Genomic DNA, 21,790 nt, shown 5'->3' with positions numbered 1-21,790 from the left:
GATATTCTCTATTTCTTCTATTTCTTCCTTCTTGTTCTTTTACAACTTTTTTTTTTACGTTTAACTCTGCGATTCTTTTGGAACTTACTTGGTGTACAGTGTTAGGTAAGCAATGCTAAAATTCAATTAAATAATAACATGGGAGGATATAAAGTACCAAGTGAGAGAATGACTCCCTCCACCCTTCACTCCCCACCCCTTGGCACAGGAAGTACTGTGCAGCTTGCAGTGGACTCCAAGCACTGTCTCTCAACTTGGTTCTCTTTCTCTCCAGGAAGGAAAGTCCACTGTTGCGCCCCTAAGACCATGGGTCTAAAGGACAATGACGTCACCATGAAAACCAAGATGGGATCTCATGGCCAAACCAACCCTGGTTCCCTTCTGAAGATCATGGTTCTGAGCAACTCTGACCAGCTGAAGGGGCACTGAGGAAGCACCCTGGAGCCACTACTGAACACCAGAAGGCAGTGCGGACAGTGGAGAGAGGACTAGGCCCTGAGGTCCATTAGGAGGCTCTTGAGAGCCAAGTGTCTCAACGTCAGTTATCACCGTAATTGATGCCTCTGGAGAGGCACCCATCAGGCGAGATAAAAGCAGTCAGCCTGTTTCTGGAGCCCCAGATTGGTGGCAGGTGAACTGTGAAGAACATAAAAGCAGAAGTCATCAATTCCCTAGCCTAAAAGCTGTTAACTGCACATGGGCCCTTTCACCCCAGAGAAAAGGGGGTTAACAGACCAGCCTCAAGGACACCCTACTGTGCAATGCCTAGCTACAAAGGAGCTGCGCCATCACTGTACTCGGCACAAGAAGTGCAGACACTATCCAAACTTGAGGCCCTGGACACACCCCAGCCCAGTGGTGACCTTTCCCACTGCCCTCCCTTTTGGAGTTAATATTTCCTGCATAGTCACCATGTTGTGCACTGGGCTACATGCTTTCCCACATCCACCACTCATTTATTAGATGAATGATGATGCCATCGAATCTTCAACCCCTTATGGTGGGGCTACTGGATGGAGAGAGAATACAGATGAGAAAAGGGAGATTCAGAAAGGTGAAGTCCTCACCCTAGACTGCATAGCTGCTAAGAGGCAGAGTGGTCTAAGTCCAGGGCCTCTGCTACTCTTCTGCCTCCACACTGTTCCAGAAGATGCCTGACATTCATCCACCATCAGGCTGGGGTCCAGACCACAGTCTCCCCCCGACCAATCCCCTCAAAGAAACACCACATTTGAGTGAAACCCACTGGCCCTCAGTATTCTGGCTAGCCAATTTTGAGATGGTCCATCCCCTCTATTGCTGTCAACCTCCAGAAGTTAGAGGTCAGGGTGGCCCCTGTTCACCATCCCTAGTTAGTAATTTTACAATGGTCTCTTTCCTCAGTAACTTTTCTAAACCATTCTCAGACATATTTAAACTTTCTACCTATTTCACATCTCGGGTAACACGTCACATGCTTACACATGAAATCACCCACGTTTTGACAAGCCCTGGGTATGTGTCAACAGATTCAATCTTCACCCCCTAGGTTTAAAAAAATCACTACACTTTTCTCTTTACCTGAATATCAGCCCCCTCTAATACAAAGAAGACAATGATACAAACGGCAGGAGCTTAAAAAGTCCTCGATGAAGTAGCAATGTCCACAGATCCTGAGCTCCAGTGTGGAGAGGCACTCTCTGAACTGGAGAAGATCCTGACAGCTTCAGGCCATTCATCATCTTCTGGCAACCCTGACCTTCAGCACGGACAGAGGAGCCCTCTGCATTGTCTCCTAATGACCACCTGCCCCGGTATCACAAGGCAGAAAACCAACTGCAAATTAGCTATCGGGAAATTACCAGAGGTGTGGGCCTGCTGAAACCTCACTAGATGGATGATCACAAAAATGGAAGCATTTGAAAGCGCAAGGCCAGCTCCACAGCATCAATTAATCATCAACTTAGTATTTCCTGTAATCTGGACACGTGTTTATATTACAAAACCCCACTTTAAAATAGCAATTCTGCCACTGCTCTACACAACAACATGGCATAATTTAGGAAAGGTATCATCTGCTTGGCCAGTACAATTTTTCACAACTATTAATTAGACATCAATTAAATAAAAACAAAAATCTTAGAGCGGACTGCAAACTGCAGGCTGCGCGTGAAACAGAGAGCTAGCAACACAGGTGAGAACTAGGATGCCCGGCAGAGCAAGGGCAGCTTGCCAAGGAGCCCAGGACCAGATCAGGGAAAGGGCTGGGGGCCTGGAGCAGGCCCCTAGGCAGAGACGCTGGATTCCAAGGGGTGTGCATCCTGGGACCCACAGACCCACACAGAAACACTCAGGGGCTGACTCGGGCTCACACCTGCCAGCAGAAAGCAGTACCCCCTAGCCACAAGATCTGTTCCATGGCTAGAGGTCCCACTGAGAAAGCTTCAATCTTAAACTATGAGGCATCTCTACATACCAGAAATCTCCAAAGACCCATTACCATAGCAGAATCTCGGCAATAGGTCTTTTTTTTTTTTTTTTTTTTTTTTTTTTTTTTTTTTAACAGAGCCCTACTGATTTCTTTGGGAATCTTTTAATCTTTGGGAATAGAACAAAAGAAACAAGTTAACATGTGGGAATAGAACAAGAGACAGTTCAGAATAGCCAAGGCTGCTATCTTCAAAAATCTAAACAATTTCTATGTAGAACAGTCTTGTTCCAATGGCTCTAGAGAACAGAGCTATGACTAGAATGGGAATGACAGGAAGGCAAATATTCTCTCAATATATAAAATAATAATAGCTACAGCTGTCACTCATTATAAAGGGCCAGAGCTTTTGAACTCCCTTCTCACTGCATAGCCATCTGTCTGGGATGCTGTTTAAAAAGATTAATACCTGGTCTAAGAAGACAGCTAATAACACCAGTAATAAAACCATTTATTGAATGCTATGTGTGAGGCACATAATGGTAAGTCCTTACCATGCATTTTTACATCAGTTCTCACAATAGCTCCTTCAGAGAGATTATTACTAATCTCATTTTACAGATGGGAATGCCGAGGCTAAGAGGTAAAGTCACATGCACGAGGTCAGAGAGCTAGTGAATTGCAATCTGAACCCCATCTGCTTCCAGAGCCTGTGTTCTTCTACTACTGCGTTTTAAATCACCAGTTTTCAAACTTGAGCGTGCAGCAGAATCACTTGGAGGGCTGGTTATAATATAGGTTACAGGGCTGCAATTGTAGGGTTTCTGATTCTGTTGGTTGGGAGTGGGCCCCAAAATTCTGCATTTCCAACACATTCCCAGGTGACGCTGATGAGGCTGGTCCAGGAACCATACTGTGAGAACCGCCACCACTCTAGAAGATGGTCCAGGCCTCTAAGGTCCGTCCCTCTGACTCTTAAGATCTATGATCCAATAAAACTGGGGGGCAATACATAAGGAAAAATAAATACCAGATACTTCAGGAAAAAAGCATCTCCAAAAAGTATTAAAACTGGTACTTTTTATTTGTTAGCAAGCCTCTACACATTATTTAAACCACGGCCATGTGTGATTTTTCAAAAGGACATTAAAAAAGAGAAAAGCAAAGAGGCCTTATTTTTTCTTTCAATAAATATTTACTGGGCTTCCCTGGTGGCGCAGTGGTTAAGAATCCACCTGCCAATGCAGGGGACACGGGTTCGAGCCCTGGTCTGGGAAGATCCCACATGCTGCAGAGCAACTAAGCCCGTGTGCCACAACTACTGAAGCCCACGTGCCTAGAGCCCATGCTCCGCAACAAGAGAAGCCACCGCAATGAGAAGCCCGCGCACCGCAACGAAGAGTAGCCCCAGCTCGCTGCAACTAGAGAAAGCCCGTGAGCAGCAACAAAGACCTAACGCAGCCAAAAATAAAAATAAATACAATACAATAAAATAAATAAATTTAAAAAAAATTTACTGAGCACCCAACATGGCAGATAAGATCCTTCACAGAGCTTTCAGCTGTGGTCTTCCTCAAAACTATTTTGGTGACAGAAGGCTAGATGACCCAGCAATGCCAGCCACGAGGCGTTCCTTATGGGCTAAGAACTGGCATATTTTACCCTTGACTTCCCCATCACAGCGGCCGAGAGATGCCTGTGGCACTTGCCACACCAGGGGCCCCAGGAGAATGGACAGGTGACCTGTAGGAGCTTGGAAACCGAGAGGAGAACCACCTTCTGCTTTGGTACATGTCTGATTTTCTGAAACGTCCAAAAAAGCTTTTATTCCTGGATCCCAAGCACCACTTCTCGGCACTGGCATTCTTGGCCTGAAGTCTTTCCGTAGTCTGCCCCGGCCAGGCTTCGCCCCTGCTCGGTCACACCAGGACTCAGTTCCTCCTAAGTTTCCTTTCTAGCAACAAATCAATACTTCCTCCAAGACAAACCCTGACTTGTTTATTTTTCACTTTCTATATTTAGATATAAAACTCAGCACTTTAGTCCTTAAAAATGTTTTCAATTGGTGCTGCCAGTGCTGTAAAACGCCCCACATCAGACAGGCTTTAACTACTAAACTACTTTTTGTCAACTTTTAAGGAAACGCATCTAATAGACCATTCTCCTTTTCTTTCCTGTATCCCAGAGGTAAGTCTCAGGCAGGCTAAGTTTCAAGGCCAGAGGGGTGCTGAGAATTCTGGGAGAAAAGGAAACCCCATCGAGCATAAAGTCCAAATTGTCTTGAAGGGGGCCGACCTCTCTGGGTCAAATGCCAACAGTGTCACTGCAGTCCATCTCCTCCTGAGGGTCACACTGCAGCACCCCCGCCACGACGGAAGGTGAAAGGGCTAGGGTGTGGCTGAGCATTTAGCGTGGAGTCACAAGTCACTTACTGGCTGTAAGATCCTGGGCAATCGCGCTTCCTTTCCTTTTCTGCACAACACAGAACAGTCCCCACCGTACACCCTGGTGGGGTGCACTGAACAAGGTCTTAGCACAGGGCTAAGGGAGCGGCTATTATCCTAATGATCTAAGTGGAAAGCAAGCTGGCAAGTGGAGGAGCACCTGAATTTTGCTGTCAGGGAGATCCGGGTTCGGATCCTGACTCTTAACTTCTGCACATCTGACTCTACAGTGAATTAACCCCCACCTTCTTAGACTACTGCAAGGAACAAATGAGATAACCTACGTAAAGCCCATAACATAATGCCTTCCCCCTGCCCTTTCTTTACATTTTAACAAGCTTCAACAGCAGCGCCTCCCTGTAGGCATGGCCTGCTCTGAGGGCTCGGCCAAAACAGGCCAGTTGGCAGAAAAATATTAAAAACACACACAGGCTTTGACACCAAAGTAACCTCAGTTTTGATCCTGGCTCTGTCTTACAGCTGCTGGGTGACTGAGGACAAATCACTCCACCTCTCAAAGCCTTGGTTCCTCAACAAATACAGGGTTGTTTATTAATGACTATTGAGATGTTGTGAATACTGAGATTACACATATGAAAGCAAGTAATACAAATGGCTGGTATGCTGAAATAATAATGATAATAATAAAACAATAATAATAACAGTTAACTCTTGCTGAGGGCTTACTATGTGCCAGGTACTTTCCTAAGCTCTGCACTAGAATTATCATAGTGAATCCACCCAATAATTCCTTGAGGTAAATATTATTATTTTTATTCCCATTTTACAGAGAGTAAATAGATGCTCAGAGAGGCTAAGCCCAAGGCCACAGAGCTGTGTGTACATGGTGGGGGCAGCAGGCTCTGAACTGGCTCACTCGAGTCTCTGTCTTGGATGACTGTGCACTTATTTTATTTTTTCACATCTTTATTGGAGTATAATTGCTTTACAATGGTGTGTTCTTTTCTACTGTACAACAAAGTGAATCAGCTATATGCATACGTATATCCCCATATCCCCTCCCTCTTGAGCCTCCCTCCCACCTTGACTGTGCATTTAAACATCACGCTACTCCCTCCAATGTTAATTCCCTGTTCCCTTATCCTTTAAATATTACATGTAGGCTTTATCCTATAAATGCCAGATTCATTACGGGTTAGAAGGATTTTCCATTCCTCCCTTGTTTACTTATACGCATTCATCTCTTCATTCACACCCCACTCAGTGTTCTCATCTGTCAGTTGGATAAGCAGGGAGAGCCAGAGAAAAAACGCTGCCTCCTCTCTCGACAGACAGCAGCCAATGGACAGTGTCCGTGCTTTATTCCTATGATGAAGTTCTACTATTGATAACATTAAAGAATCCCCACTAGGTCTCCCTGTTGCCTTCCTGTTCTGGATGTGCTTGGAATGATTTTCTGGCCCTTCTATTACCTGAACACTAGGGTCACTCTGGCCCCTCCAGTGCCCCTTTGTTAGCTGTCTTCCCTTGGTAATTCCCTCGCCAATCAAGATCTGTTTCTGGCAATGCCAGACCTCCTTTCTCCCCATGACAGAATGCCACTAGCACTCTATTATGACTGCCTGACCGGGTGTTAGCCCCACAACTAGGCATTGTGGCTTTATACATTTCCAGCGCCATTGCATGTACACACAGCCACGTCATAAATCTCAAGGCTGAGGAGGAAGGGAGAGAAGAGATCTGAAAGGGAAGAGATGGAAATATCACACCAAGTCTGGGGCATCATATGGCTCTAGCATCTGGCTGATCCTTTATAAGCTACCCATGTATTTACTGTCATTAACTGTGAAAGAGGGCTTCTGGACCCTGCTCTGAGCCAAATGAGGGGCTCTGTTTGTTTCCTGACTTTCAAGGAAACGCATAGCCCAATATATGTGTTTAAGAAAACCACTATGACAAAGTGAACCTTAGGCCAGCCCAGAGTTAATACTGCTCTTTCTGGGCAGCATGGGATGGAGGGGAGAGGAGTGTGACCTATAACTGAGGTGAGACTGTACTCTGTAAAGCAGCAACGAATGTTCAAAGCCAAGAGCAGCTGGGAGACCCTACTGCCAAGAATGTGAGCATCCTTCGGGCTCCAAGTGTGACTTCGCCAGCACACTCAAGCCCAGTGGCACGGGGGTGATGGCAGTGTGACTCGGAGGTGAGCTAGTGTCACTGCCATGGGGGAGGGTCCTCATTGACTAAACAAAGAGCCACCAACAAAGAAACAGTTAAACTAACACACAGGTACAATACACCCCCCATGCATACAATGCCAACCTCCCTTCCACAGCAGGCCCCCAAGTAAAGCCCCTTGAGGTCACAGGCAGATTCCTCTCAAGCATTAGTGAGGGCAGAGGTTAACTTCTTTCCGGTTCCTCATTCCCAATGAACCATGAAAGGCTCTGTGATGTCACCAATCACAGCCCAGTGTCCCTCCTTTCCTGGCCTCTCTTCCCTCACTAAGAAAGTACACTTCATAGGTTAGAAGGCTGTTAACACTCTGGCATTCAATCTGGTCGTGGTCCCCACCAGCCACCAGCCCACAATCTGTACTCTCTCTGCATCTAGGATACAATACAAAGTTGTCCACATGTGGCCTGGGTGGCCGCATCAACACCTGATCCTGCTGCCCTCCCCCAAGCCACTTCACTCCAATCACGCTGGCCTTTCAGAGTCTCGAAGCGTGAGCCCCTCCTGCCCCCGAGCCTTCCTATAGGCTGTTCCTTCTACTTCCACCTCCACCTTCTTGGCTGGCTAAACACTGCTCCCTCAGAAGTCTCCACGGACCCCCAGAACTAAATTAAGTCAGTTATGATAATAAAAACTGCTTACATTTATGCAATCCTCATATTTTGGGTCAGGCACAGTGATAAGCGTTTTACATGCATTGTCTCCGAAACGCTTACGACAGCCCTATGAGTTGTATACTACCATTATGACTATTCCCATACAGACGCCAAAGCCTCTGTCTAACCACCGCACTACACTACCCCCATACTTTCTCTATATAGCACTGGGCAAAACGTGAAAGTTACTGTACAGCTGTGTGATTATTCGCTGCATGCTGGTCTTCCAAGGAGAGAACAGGCATGTTTTCCGATTACCGTTCTATGTACTTGGATTTGGCACAGTTAACTCGTGCCTGGAGAAGGCATTCAGTAACTATCCACAGAAAGGAGGGAAGGAGGAACACATGCCTGAAAATAAAAGTGCAGTTTCTCTGGCTGAAGAGAGGAAGGAAGCGGACTGAAGTAGTTTGTTCTCAACCACCCTCGTGCCTCAAGGCATACTGGCAGGCCTCCCAGCCCACAGAATATGGGAGAGAGAAAGCCTCAGGCCTGGCCAGCACAGAAAAGGTGCTTCATACACAAGCGCACCCAACTCCTACCTTCCTTTATGGACTGGTTTCCCTGCTTCCGCTGCTCCCTAGAGAAGCCATGGGGACTGAGTGAATTCCTGCTCTCACCAGGGCAAGCCATCTGCTGTCTACGTGTGGTCTCTAGATCTGGCCTGCTCACTTTTCCAGAGCAGGGCAACAGCTTCGCTCTGCCTGGGATCCCCCACAAGAGGGTTGCACTCTTTCCCAGAAGCTGGACAGACACACACACACACACACACACACACACACACGCACACGTGCACGCCCCCCATGAGGGAGAGGGAGGGAGACAGTGAGGGCCCTCAGTCGAGAGCGGGTGCTGCTCCCCAGGGCTGCTGTGACAGGACAGCCTGCTGCACTGCCTGTCGGGGCAAAAACTGTCTCATCTCCTCTCCGCTGGCGAAGGGCAGAGCGGCCTGTCCACCAAAGCTCACTGCTGTGGAGAGGTAAAGTGCAACGGCACAGCCAGGCAAGGCAGGCCTGCTGGAACTGTCCTGGGGACTTGGGCTTCCACCCAGATGATTTCTGTCTTGGATGGAAGGGCGGGATTACTCTGTGAAACAGGCTTTACTTCGCTTTGGTTGCTGGGCTCTCCAGGCAGCTTGCCAGGGCATGCTGTTCCGATCAGGGCACTGGGTCCCAAGGAAATCTGCTAGTACTGCCGAGTCACAAGCTACATGAACGCTGCTTATCTGAAAGAGCCCAGAGTGGAGCTGACTGTCTGCTTTTATGGCAAGAAGGCATTTTCAGAATGCAAATGACTTGTGTTTAACTTATAAGCAAGCAGAATACAGGAGGGTGGTGAGAAATGGGCACATGGGAAGTAGTCAAAAAATGTGGAGAAAGCTTTGTTTAAAAACTATTTGGATAACGAGGAAGCAACAAGCTAACCTAGAATTATAGGGGGAGGGAGAGATTAAGTAACACAGAACCCCCATAAAATCATAGCATATGAAACCACATACCTCATATTTTAGCACTTTACCATCAATTCAAAGCAGCATAAATATGGCAGTTACTCACATAAAGCCCGTTGGTATATTCGAGCTGTAACTAACAGCACCTATTAAACTATTATAGTGATAGATGGGGGTATCTCTACTGAAATTAGCTGCCTTTTCTGAAAGAGGATCACAGAGACCTAGGCTGAGTGCCGGGAAATAACTGACTGGATTTAACAGCTCCAGTCCCAGCAGTAATCTTCCACGATAACTGCAGAAAGTGGCTACGATAAATGAGGATGCAAATATGGAGGCTTTTTTGGGGAGTCCCAAGTGGGAAGGAACCTGGTAAAGTTCTGAATCGTTTTAGTCTGATGCTACAAAGCTCACAGCTTCACCAGCCTGAAGCACAGAAGAAAGGGCTGGAATGTGGGTCCTTTCCATTCTGATGGCTGTGAGTGGCCTCTGCCCAAAGAACTCGAGGATTTGTTCCTTCTCTTATAAAAAGGGATTAGTGCTACTTTGAGATTAATGCTGTCCTCTAAGCCACGGGAGAGTAGCTAAGAAAGCAGGCAGGGTGCTCCAGGAAGAAACGGCCCTGCATGAGCACCGTCCTCCCGGCACGACGAGAGGCACACCGGCCCAGGGTTGGGCTCCTCCTGCGGCTCCTTCCCAGCCTCAGAGGCCACTGGCCAATTCAGCCCTAGGTGTCCATAGAGGGGCTAAGGAAGCCCACTGGCAAGGTTTTAAACGCAGGAACCCTGCAGGGAGGGCAGGGACAGTGTGGTATAAAGGAAATATATATCTGGTCTTTGTCCCTAGTTCCTGGTACAGAGGTCCGAAAACCCTCAGGAATTTCCTGAGTGATAGGAGCGTCTTTTGTTATTCATAACAAGCCCCTTGCCACCCGATACCTGAGTTTATGATAATGAGGTGGACCCTTGGCAGGGGGGTGGGGCGCCCTAGATAGCTTCAGGATGGGGGCTAGTCACCAGAAAGACCCAGACTTGATGAAAGAGTAAAACTTTCAGCCCCACCCCCACCTCCAGGGAGGGTAGAGGGGCTGGAGACTGAACTCAGCCACCAATGGTCAATGATTAATCAATCATGCCTGTTTAATGGAATCTTTATATAAAAACCCTAAACAACAGGGTTCGGAGAGCTTCCAGGTTGGTGAACACATCGAGGGTGGCGTGCCCAGAGAGGGCATGGAAGCTCTGTGTCCCTTACCCCATACTTTGCCCTAGGCATCTCTTCCATTTGGCTGTTCCAGAGTTGTATCCTTTATAGTAAACTGTAATAGTAAGACAGTTGAACCCTGAACACGGTGGGGGTTAGGGGTGCTGAATCTCGACACGGTTGAAAACCCGCCCATAACCTATAGTCGACGCTCCACGTCTGCGGTTCTTCCGTGTCGGTGGTCCAGCATCCACAGATTCAACCAACCGCAGATGGGGAGGACGGCTGTACTTACTATTGAAAAAGATTTGAGTATAAGTGGACCCACGCAGTTCAAACTGTGCTGTTCAAGGATCAGCTGCATAGCATTTTCCTGAGTTCTGTGAGTTGTTCTAATAAATTATCGAACCTGCGGGGAGGCTGTGGGAACCCCCGACTTTCTGGCCAAGTCAGTTTGTGCACAGCCCAGGGACTTGCAACTGGCGTGGTGAAGTGAGGGCGGTTCTGTGGGATTGAGCCCTGAACCTGCAGAGCCTGATGGTAACTCCGGGTGGTTAGTGCCAGAACTGGGTGGCAGGACACCTGGCTGGTGTTGGAGAATTGACGTGGTATTGGAAAAGACCCCACACAGCTGGTGTCAGGAGGGAAGAAAACCCTCCCATGCAGTTAGAGAGGGGGTATTGGTGTAGGGTACCAGAGTCCGACATCAGCTGCCTGATCCCACTGCTCCATTAGCTGGCAGGGCCCAACTTATCTGTCTTCTTTGGGCTTCAAATTACCCCAGTGAAGGGAGGCGATGTGGCCAAAAGGGTAATAATGGCTCTGGGTTAGAGTCCCAGCTCCAATCCCCATCTTTCTGAATCCCCTCTTCCTTTTCAGAAAATTGGAAATTACACCCTTCTCAGAAGACTGCTATGAGAATGGGATGAGACTCATGGAAACACTCAGCACCAGGCCTGGCAACGTGAGGTCCTAATCGGCACTTGGCACGTGTTGTCTCTTAATATGCACAACTACCCTTGCAAGGAAGCCAAGGAAACACAGACTCAGAGAAGGTAAGGAACGTACTGGGGGTCAGGCCTGCCTCGCTGCCCACAGGTGCCGTAGAAGGCTCTGTGCCGCATGCTAGGGCTAAATAAAGAGCATTTCCCAATTAGATTAAGCAGCCTGGGAGTTCACCAACAACTGTAGGAAATCAGCTCGAGGAAGAGTCTGGCCTTTTGTCCTGCTGCCTCCCATCAGGGCAACACTGTAATCTGCTCTCAGTTAGTTATAAAGCCGAAATATATGCATATTACTTATTCCGAACACTTAGCAGCCATTTTCCATTTACTAGCTTGGCGGGGTTTTTTGGAAGGCAGTTCCAGGAAAGACTGGGTTGGTGTCCTCTGAGGAATGGTACACCACACATCAAAGTGCTTGCTGACGCTGGGCGTCTGTTTCTCGCGGTCACTGTGAACACACAAGGGAGACAGATGTGTGCTAAGCCATCTCTCTGTGGGGAGGGATAAAACCGAGGGAGTTACTAAACTCCAGCACCCAGGAGGGTTGTTTATTTTCAATCTGTAATATGGAGGTGAGATACCGAAAATAAAGCCAGGAGCGAACATTACCACATTAAAAGCTTTATTAGCTGCTATTACTGCTGTTTGTCATGAGTATACGAGATCAGTGACTCTCTATTTGGAAAGGATCCAATGGGAGGGGATGGGCACACAGTAAAACTGGAGGTGGACTATAACCAATTTGGACCAGCAAGTTGCATGGAATCACTGGGAAGCTATGAGGCCTCCTGTCTTGGAGAGCTGGGAAGAGAAAACTATTTGATCTAGTCTCAGTCACTTCAATGCTACTCATCCTTCAAGCCTAACAAATCTATCTCCCCGCCCTCACTGATCTCTCTTTTGCCAGCTCTAAGAGGTTTAGGATCAAATCTTTTAACCTCTATTGGATCATAAACTCCTTGAGGACAAAGGTGTGCCATCACCCCCGCTTGCTCCGGATCATTTGGTAGGTATTCCACCAACACTTGGCTGCACAGTAGTCTTTAACCTTTTGGGAGGAGGAGACTCCTCTTGCTTTGATAACCTAATGAAGGCTGTAGATTCTGGTGCATCCACATTGTGCGGTGCACGCACACACACATACAATCTCACCAACAGCTGTAGGAAATCAGGGGTTCACAGGCCTCCAGAAGCCTACCCATAGTCCCTAGGTTATGCGCCCCTAAGTAAAAATAAACCCACACAGTTCTTCAAGTCACAGTTTCCAGGGGTTTGCGAATCTGCGTTTCCCCAATTTCCCTGCTCTAACCATACTAGGTCCCTTAAACAACAAATATTTACGTAAACTCCAAAGATAGCTCTTGTGGCAGCAGCACCCTACAGCATTCAAAGGGAAACAAAATTTTATGCAATCAATTTAAGAGCCTGGGCAGGGAAAAAGAGAAGCAAAAAAAGCAAAAGTGTAGACAGACTTACCAAGAAGAGATCTTTAAGTGATCAATCCTCAAGAATTCATCTTGCATCTAGTGACTATTTCCTATCTGCCTTAATCTAACTAATTTAGTACTTGGGACAAAAAAAATCACTTATTCCTTCAATGAATACCCAAGTGCCTACTGCACGTCAGGTGCTGTGCCAGGTGATGGCAAAGCAGAGGCAGTCTCTGCTCTTGAGTTCCTTAGTGTAGCAGCGTTGCAGGAAACAAAGCAGCAAAGTGACAAAGACAATGAATGCAGAGTGGTAACAACAGGGCTGCACACCAGTAGTAGACAGCCTACTGGTTCTGCCAGTAGGGACACCTTACCTTGCCTTCGGCAGGTGGGAGGGTGGGTATTCAGGGAAGGATTCCTGAAAATGGAGATAAACTCAGAAGCCAAATCCAACCCAAGAATACTTGTAGCAAAGAGATCTAACAATGGCACAAGTAGATCTTTTTCAGAGGGCAAGGAGAGAAAATTGATTGCTTCTTTGAGGCTGACAACACCCCACAGACAACAATTCATTCAACTGTTATTTAGACAGTCAAGCTCTCTGTCTTTACATCCTTGAAGGAAGAGTGTTCGCTAACAGTCTGCCTGTTGCTGCTCAGATTAGCCTGGATGTAAATGTTCACTTAGAGTCACGGAGACTCCAACACTGTCTCCGCCCAGCCTCTGCTTGCTCCCGGTAGCTGAACAATAGCTCAAGCAGTCCCAGGGTGCATCAGGGAGAAGAGAAATCACCAGGTAATGAGGAATCTTTGTCAGAGCAGGTCTCTGCTCTAAGGACCTCTGAATTGAGACAGGCTGCAGTGGACTGAAAAATTTTAAGTGCCAAATCCCCTGGGGTAAAACATCTATCCACCTATCCCCCATTTAGTATTATCATCATAATTATTATAACAGCTTTTTTTCTTTTTTTTTGGCCGTGCTGCATGGCTTGCAGGATCTTAGTTCCCCGACCAGGGATCGAAGCCGGGCCACAGCAGTGAAAGCGCCGAGTCTTAACCACTGGACCGCCAGGGAATTCCCTTATTTTTGAACTCTAAACTCTAAAGTGATTTATAGACAATTCTCCCAACTCAGAAAAGGTGCACCTGAATCCTCATGGCCAGCCGCACCCTCGGGACACCAAGTCTCCCGTTAGCCCAGGCAGCCTGATCCACTCGCTTTCTTTCCCCCTGCTCTGCTGACTCGCAGCTCCCTTCCTTCTGAGACCCTCTATTTAAGTATCCTACCTCGAAAGTTTCACATTCCCTGGACTGTTAGCAATACACCCTCTACCCCTCACACTAAGAACACAGGGAAATTAGTTCTCACTCAGATGTTGCAACCTTGCTCAAGACCTTAGTATTATATGCATCTTTTTACTTCTCCCTTTCTTTAGGTACAATTCCACGTTTCCACTGAATGGCACTTTTGAGGAAAGAGGTCTTCTGAATGTCTCTACACCATTCATTCGTTCATAATCATTTATTAGAGCCCTGTGTCTTGGTTTGGAGGATACAATGATGAAGACCCAGTCCCTTCCCTCGAGGAACTTAGGATCCATTGAGGAAGGAAGACAATCAGAGTCCAGAGTGTAAGTGTTCACAGAGCACTGCACAGAGCACTACAGAACACAGGGTGGTGGGCACTGGCTCAGAGGGTAGGCCAGGGAAGGACGCCAGGAGGGGACTCTTGAAAGGGAACGGCAAGTAAAGGCACCGCGGGTGAGAAATAGCACAAAAGCTTAAGAAGCGGCATGCCGCTCTAATCTGTGCGGCTGAAGTTTATCATCGTGGATGAAAATGGCAAGAGGTGAGGCTAGATGATGGACAGGGGCCGGTTTTGCTGGCAACAGCCTTAAACTTTATCCTGGAGGTAATGGAGAGCCACTGAAGAATTTTTTTTTTTTTTTTTTTTTTTTTTTTTTTTTTTGCTGTACGCGGGCCTCTCACTGTTGTGGTCTCTCCCGTTGCGGAGCACAGGCTCCAGGCGCGCAGGCTCAGCGGCCACGGCTCACGGGCCCAGCCGCTCCACGGCATGTGGGATCTTCCCGGACCGGGGCACGAATCCACGTCCCCTGCATCGGCAGGCGGACTCCCAACCACTGCGCCACCAGGGAAGCCCAGGAAGAATTTTAAACGTGGTAAGGTGATGTGATCTCATTTATTTTACAAAGATATTTACAGCAGTGTGGCTAAAGGACTGAACGGACATGAGACCAGAAGGAGAAAGACCAATTACCAAGAGGCTACGATCATAAACCAGGAAGAGAGTGAGATTAATTGCAGTGGCAGGGGCCAGATTCAAGACCCACTCAAGTGGTAAAAACAACAGCATCGATTGACTAGGTTGACTGATATGGGAAGGTAACAAGGGAGTGCCCTCCGAGAGCTTCAGTGAATTCTCTCAGATAAAAACCTTCAAACCCTGCCTTCCCACTGATGATAACAAGGGTTGATAACCTTTCTCAAGAGCACCAAAATCCTTTTTCCAAATAAAATCTTAAACTGAACTTTAAGGGTGAAGGACCCAGAATCCTAGTGGCCTGCGTTCCCCGCTTCCACACAGAAAACCTTCCTTAGAATCCTAGGGATCTGAGACAGACAAACTGAAAACCCCTGTCCAAGTCTAAATGCCAGAACCTGACATTCAAAGGATTCTAGGGCAACATAGCTATGTGGTCAACAGCACCTCTCACCTCTACACCTGAATCTTGTTCAGTCCACCTTCCCTACCTAGAAGATTCTTCTCCATCCTTTCTTTGTTACAGAATCCAACTTATCTTTCAGGCCAAGCCCCCAGCCCAGACAAGTATCAAGCCAGCTCAGAGGATTTCCTTCCTTCCCTGACTTCCACGTAACGTTTCAGCCTCACGGACTTGAGGCAAACTCACTGCCGTGAACTATTAATTTCCTCTTCCATGTAGCTCTCTTTCCAATGGGACCTGGCCTTAGGCTCAGGATCTCCTCAGCATTGAAAACGTTTTGTACTCAATAGGCCCAGATATTTACAGATTGACAAACATTCATTACACTTGACCTCATCAACCTTAGAAAGTAAACACAAACAACTGCAGGGCTTCCCTGGTGGCACAGTGGTTCAGAATCTGCCTGCCAATGCGGGGGACATGGGTTCGAGCCCTGGTCTGGGAAGATCCCACATGCCGTGGAGCAACTGGGCCCGTGAGCCACAATTACTGAGCCTGCACGTCTGGAGCCTGTGCTCCGCAACAAGAGAGGCAGTGATAGTGAGAGGCCCGTGCACCGCGATGAAGAGTGGCTCCCGCTTGCCACAACTAGAGAAAGCCCTCACATAGAAACGAAGACCCAACACAGCCATAAATAAATAAATAAATTTAAAAAAAAACTACAGTGACTAATTATGGGAAAAATGAAGAGAAAAGAATACACAGAGACATCATGACCTTGAATTGAAAGACCATACACTACACAAAGATGTTGAACTGCATTTTAAACATAAACCAAATAAAAATCTCAATGGCATGAGGACTTCCCTGGTGGCACAGTGGTTAAGACTCCATGCTCCCAATGCAGGGGGCCCAGGTTGGATCCCTGGTCAGGGAACTAGATCCCACATGCATGCCGCAACTAAGAGTTCGCATGCCACAACTAAGACCTGGCACAACCAAATAAATAAATAAATTAAAAAAAAAAATCTCAATGGAATGGTTAAATGCACTAAAGAAAATAATTCAAAAAAGTCATATTAAGATACTTTGTAAAAAAGAAAAAAGTAGCAAAACTATCTTTAAAAGATCCCATAAAAAATATCACACAGAGGCAGGCTGGAAGGTTACCCTGTAGACCTCGGTGGCTGCTGGGCGTATAAGCTAGGCAATGGGGCTGTAGAAAAATGGAAGCTTTGCTGCCAACTACTTCCTTTACTAACTTGGTCTTGACTCTAATCTTCACTAGACTGAGAGCCCTGCTAGGAAAATGTGAACTGTCTTATTCATCGCTGAACCTCCAGCACCTAAGTAAGGGGAACTGGCATATAACAGGTTTTTAATTACTCTTTTAGGATACTGTGAGGCTATAGAATATTCTGGTAAAGAGTTGAAAATGATTAATTCTACCAGTTATTAGAACACATTATAAAATAAGAATTCACGAACCATGATTTTGGTATAAAAACAAGAGAGTGAAATCTGTAAAACAAACATCTTAGAAAAGACCCAATTTTTAGGATTTAATGGTTGATAAAGTAATTGTCACAAGACACAGGAGATGATACAAAAGGTAGTACTATGATAACTGAATAAAAATTTAGATCCATGCTTCATATTTGGACAGGCTACCAAAGACTTAAAGACTATGCATTTCTGCAAGTTTTTGAGACTTTTATAGTCTCACCCTGGGTTCATGTTGGCTTATGCCTATTCTATCTTTTCAAAGAATTCACATATTGATCTTAAAACCCAGGTAAAATCTTCTTCCACTAAGCTCCAACAAACCACATCAACCCTTCTGCTGAACTGAAACTGCCCTGACAAGCAAGTACTACCCTAAATCCAGAGGGTCAGCTGAGTCAGTCGGAAATTGAAAATAATTTTGTCACACAGTTTTTCAGTGGAGATTGACCTATGGTGTAAAGGAAGACAAAGAAAGATGCCACCTGCTCAAGTTTGCAAAATAAATTAGCAATTGAATTTTCTATTTATAGTAATCGCATCTCTGATGATATGACACATGGTGGTATTTGGGCAACAGGGTATCACAGCAATAAATCATTACTGAAAGCATACTACCTGGGTGACACTACACTAGGGATATAAAAATCACCAACACTGTCATATCCTTTCAGGAGGTGACAATTTAGGCAGACAAGGTAAAGATGTGAAAAGTGTAATCAAATTAAAGATAATAAAAGAAAAGCTATAAGGCAGAACATGTGACTGCTAAGCAGAGTACACAGACAATACTGGCACAGAAGTCCAGAAGAGGGAGGGCGAGGTCAACAGAAGTAAGGATGGCCAATCAGTGAGAAGGCATAATTCAAGCTGGATCTTTGATAACAAATTGATTCGCTGAGGCCAGAGTGGAGGAAGGAAGCAGAGGGTGAAGGGAAACAAAAGGGCAGAAAGTAGTGAGGTGGGGTAGGGGCTTGGAGTGAAGTCCAACATGAGAATTTTCTACTGAGCGGACCCACTTACAGAAGGCCCCGTCTGGTTCAAAATAAGGACTTACCAATCTGGTGTCTCTTCAATATCATATCTGGAATGTCTTACCCCAGCATTGTATTTACCAGTGCCCCCTTTAGAATAGATCAGTAACTACCTTTAACATTTCCTCCATGTGTCAGGGATGTTTAAGATTTAAGAGGTGGCCATGCTGGACTTTACATACTTACCTAAATTTGCATAAATCAATCTCTTGGTATTGTCAGGACATGGACTCGGCCATGATAGTAAGACTGTACTATGTTAAGAGGGCTGGCTGGCTCTTGTAATTTAGCCATTATTTCTAACTCATGATCAAACAGGACATCCCACACAGATGTGCTACTAGCACTAGCAAAGTCAATAGGTATGTGCATGCCAGCAAGTGCTCAGAAGACATCTTAATCTCCGATCAATTTTTTGACCACAAGGAAAATTTCTGACCACAGGAAATGCTCAAACAACCCAACTATGCTTTGACTCACAGAAAGTTTCCAGATAGAATCTCCACAGCAAAATAAAGGAATCCTGGATGCTGAAAATCCTGGAGTCACATACCACACAAAACAATTCCTTGGAATCCACCACTCCACCACCCTCCTAAAGCAGGCCAGGAAGGATACAACAGAAATCTGTTTCTTTTTTACTTTAAACAAACAATTTTACTGAAAAAGATAAAATGATCTAAAATAGGGACTGGCCTGAAAACAATCAGAAATAAGCAGTGGAAAGTACAGATTAGGATGCAAGGAGAAGAAGCTCAAGGAGAAGAAATCACGAGGGAGAGGCGGCTGGCATGACAGAGAACTGGACTTCTCCTCAGCTCTAAGCCTTCTGAGCTTGTCTAATCGACTGGGTGTGTGAGGCCTGTGCTAGGGTATTCCCAAACACAGCAGCGTGCGCTATAAAACCAGAAACTCCATTTGACACAGCAGCTGGCTCTCAGACACACCATCATTCTTCAAGGGCCTCAAGGTGAGAGACTCTGTCACACATTCACAGCCTTTCCGAGTGCCAACAGCATCACTAGTCCAATATTGGCAAGACAGGTCGGGGCTCCAGAGCCAGCATGAGGCTCTCAGGAAACCTCATCTGCATCTGGCAGGAGAGGGAGGAAAGCCTTCAACTCTTGGGGTCTTAATCTATAAAACCAGAGGTGGACTAGATGCTTTGAAAAACAAAAAACTCTCACTGAAGTATAATACACATTTATAAGTTTATAGAGAAGTGTAAAATGATAAATTTTCACACACTGAACACACCATGTAAACAGCACCCAGACCAAGATACAGAACATTTCCAGCATTCCAGAAGCCCCCTTCTAGTCTCTATTCCTCACCAAGGATAACCACTGTCCTGATTTATAATAGCACAAGTAAGTTTTTCTGTTTTTCTTCTTTATATAAACAGAATCATACAGTATGTATTTTTTTGTCTCTGGCTTCTTTTGTTCCACACGTTCGTGAGATTTACCCATATCGCAGAGTTGAATTACATGAGTTTTTGAAAATAAATTTATTTATTTCTTTATTTTTGGCTGCGTTGGGTCTTCGTTGCTGCGCGCAGGCTTTCTCTAGTTGCGGCGAGCGGGGGCTACTCTGTAGTTTCGGTGCGCGGGCTTCTCATTGCGGTGGATTCTCTTATTGCGGAGCACGGGCTGTAGGCGTGCGGGCTTCAGTAGTTGTGGCTTGTAGGCTCTAGAGCTCAGGCTCAGTAGTTGTGGCAAACGGGCTTAGGTGCTCCACGGCATGTGGGATCTTCCCGGACCAGGGCTCGAACCCGTGACCCCTGCACTGGCAGGCAGATTCTTAACCACTGTGCCGCCAGGGAAGCCCCTGAACTACATGATTTTTAAGGCATCTTGCAATTCTAACGTATGACCATTTTAAAAACATGTGCTACCCTTATACACTGAACAGTATTTTGGCAATATCCATCAAAACACAAAACGTACCCTTCAGTCCACTCTGGGGTATTTATCCCACAGATATATTTGTACACCTGTGTTTGAGTGTGCATACACATGCCTATAGACAGATATCCACTGCAGTACTGTTTGTAATAAAAGACTAGAAAAAATGTCCCTCAACAGCAAATAAATGATGATATATTCAGACCAAGAAATACTATGCAGTGAAAGGGAGGAGGAGGAAGCAGAAGAGGAAAAAGTAGCGGTGGTAGTAGTAGTAAGTAGTTTATACCTACCAATATGGGAAAATGTTCACAACATGTTTTTTAGGTGGAAAAAAATAAGTCATAGAACTGTATGTTTAGTGCTGCTCCAACTGTGTATAAGCACATTGTGCCCGTGATGCTTATTATGTATATGTATATGTATATGCACAGAAAATAAATCTCTGCAAGGGAACCATTCGAACTCCTAACAGCAGATATCTACGAGGAATGAGAAAGCAACTTTACTTTTCCACTTCAAACAATTCTATACAGTTTAATTTTTTAAAGTAATATACATTTATTGCTAAACTTCTTTTCATACAATATAGCAATTACGTATAGAGTAAACAGTAAAAGGCCGATTTTCCAACACTACCCCTATCAAAAATCTCCCTCCCCTCCCAGAGCCACCTGGGAGGCACTCCTGAAACCCTTGCCATTTTCAGACATCTTTCACACCAAGTCATAAGAATATACCTTGACATAAGCATAGGTTTACTCCGCCTTATAATGGGATCACACTACACACATAATTTTGCAACCTAGTCTTCTCACCTTACAGTAAATGACGGACATACAGTCCCACATTGGCTAGATAAACCTTATCTTTTTAACATCTACCTAGAACTCCACTGTACAGATGCACTATTCTATTAACAGACATCCTTGTATATACCTTTGTGTGCACATATACAAACATTTCCATAGGACGATAAATTCCCAGAAGGGCCAGTGGCTGGGACTGAGAACGTAAGAGGTTTACATTTTTAACAGATACCGCTAAACTATCTTTCTTAATGGCTATGTCTATTTATATTCCCACCAACAGTACACGAGTGCACCAAATTCTAAGCATTCTGCCTTTGATTATTTTTAACAAGGAGTACCTATTTTACAACAAGAACAACAAACACTTTTAAAAAAAAAGGAGTAGAAACCTTTAGGTTTAGGGCCTAGCGAAAAAAAGCCTTAAGTTTAACCTATTTTAAAAGCTGGTCTCCCAACTGCCAGATTTACTTAGAAGGCCAAAGCAAGCACCTGACTTACTGCTATGCACATATCCCCACCCACGAAGAATGCTGGCCCTCGACATTTTGATCAGAAACTATCAAGCCACCATGACTTCTGGCTGCCAAGGTCCATGCTACAATCAAGCAAGAGAAGTATAGTTTGTGTTGCCATGAATCGTGTTTCTCTGCCATATCAAGACTTCCACTGTAAAATTATTTGGGCTTTGGTTCCTTGCTTCTAGGAAATGCCAAATGTTGTAAACAGGGCTAGCATTTCAAAGCACAGACAACCAGGGCTGTTATGCTAGTTTTAGGAAGGCAGGCGTTTTTTTAAGTCAGCAAGGCCGTTGTAGACAAGATAGTCTAATAAGCCTCCCATTTAAAAGTTGGGGACACTCAGGTCTTAAGATATAAAGATTAAGAGCTTGAGTTCTGGAATTAAGTAGATCAACATTTGAGCTGAATCTTCTATTTATGAGTTAAGCCACTTTTGGGCAAATGACTTAATTTTTCTCAATACCAGCTCACCATTAAAATAGGAAAATAATAGTCTCCGCCTCATAAGACTCTATGGGGATTAAGTAAGGTCATGCAGAAGAG

At 45.6% G+C, this 21,790-nt stretch overlaps 1 protein-coding gene across 1 annotated transcript in view; it reads right to left on the bottom strand.

Annotated features, from left to right (window-relative positions):
- Positions 1-21,790, bottom strand: part of ARHGAP35 (Rho GTPase activating protein 35) — a gene marked incomplete at both ends in the record, with an annotated part of 73,570 nt that overhangs the window by 12,033 nt on the left and 39,747 nt on the right. The window lies entirely within an intron of this gene.

The sequence above is a fragment of the Hyperoodon ampullatus genome (genome assembly GCF_949752795.1).
Source record: "Hyperoodon ampullatus genome assembly, chromosome: 18".
NCBI classification, from domain to species: Eukaryota; Metazoa; Chordata; class Mammalia; order Artiodactyla; family Ziphiidae; genus Hyperoodon; species Hyperoodon ampullatus.
The sequence above is the reverse complement of the archived record's forward strand: the minus strand, read 5'-3'. Positions and strand labels throughout refer to the sequence as shown.